We start from the raw sequence: 833 nt of genomic DNA, 5'->3' as shown, positions 1-833 counted from the left end.
CACACACACCTCATATAGCCCCAAAGTGACCGTCATAGGCGAAGGGGACCCATGGACGTTGCCAGCAGAATGGACTTCGCTTGGAGGAGTGAGGGAGGGACAAAAAATTAGCTCCATGGAATATATAATTTGGACCGTCAAAACCATGCAAGACGAGCTGGAGTGTCAAATACATATCGATTCACTTCGGAGAAGTGTCATGTAGTGCTAAATTTCAAGAGGAATATCTTTTCTCAACTGAAATCATGTTTACATATCCATTGATCAAATTGTAGCTACACTAGACCACCAGCGTGTCAGAGTGTATTTAACGCGTGCATCTCATGCAATTACATACTTCTCAATTCTCATGTTACCACTTGATCCACCGATCATAAGCATCGAATAATTAACAGTATCTTGAGAACCAGAGAATCGATAAAGTTAATTAGCAGACTTGATGAGAACTGATCCTTGATTGTAGCGCTGCTCGGTAAGAAGATGAAATGATCTCTTGCTAAACCCTAAAGAACATGTCTGATTTGCGCAAATCATACAGATGTTCAGTTCAACCATGCATTTTGATCCTCAGCCTTTTGGATGATTTTTGCATAATAGAACTATTTTTTTCTATAAACTTTCTACCGAGGTACATATTCTTTTTCTCAAAAAAAAAAAGAACACCTTGGCTTACCTAGGTACATAGAGTGCACCTGAGCTACTTGCAGTATACTAATAGTGTCAAAAGAGGTCATATATTTTGATATGGAGGGAGTACAAAATTGTAGCCTTTGAATACAGCACATAGTGTAGATATGGTGAAGAGAAGGCGCATCAAAAAGGTTCCTAGAGCT

The sequence above is a fragment of the Triticum dicoccoides genome, chromosome 7A (assembly GCF_002162155.2).
Source record: "Triticum dicoccoides isolate Atlit2015 ecotype Zavitan chromosome 7A, WEW_v2.0, whole genome shotgun sequence".
Lineage (NCBI taxonomy): Eukaryota > Viridiplantae > Streptophyta > Magnoliopsida > Poales > Poaceae > Triticum > Triticum dicoccoides.
This window is presented reverse-complemented; position numbering follows the sequence as displayed.